Raw genomic sequence first — 278 nt, 5'->3', positions numbered from 1 at the left:
TCATCTTCTTGGGACTCTTATGCAGAAAGGCTATCCTATTAACTGGAAGCCAACGAAGTGGAAAACCCAGGACAGAAGCATGTGATCCTCCTGACAGTCTGTGGTGCTGAAATATTTGCCACTGTTCGTTCCCTCACAGCACCTGCCTTACCAAACACTAAGTCTTATGCTGAACTAATTGCCATGCTAACGGCACATTTTTGCCCAAGGCCATCTGTTACTCTGCAGGGACTTCATGCTTTTAAACAGGACAAAAAGGCTGTGAGCAAGCTGAGCAA

The sequence above is a fragment of the Gavialis gangeticus genome, unplaced genomic scaffold (assembly GCF_001723915.1).
Source record: "Gavialis gangeticus isolate Ggan-Ray unplaced genomic scaffold, GavGan_comp1, whole genome shotgun sequence".
Lineage (NCBI taxonomy): Eukaryota > Metazoa > Chordata > Crocodylia > Gavialidae > Gavialis > Gavialis gangeticus.
This window is presented reverse-complemented; position numbering follows the sequence as displayed.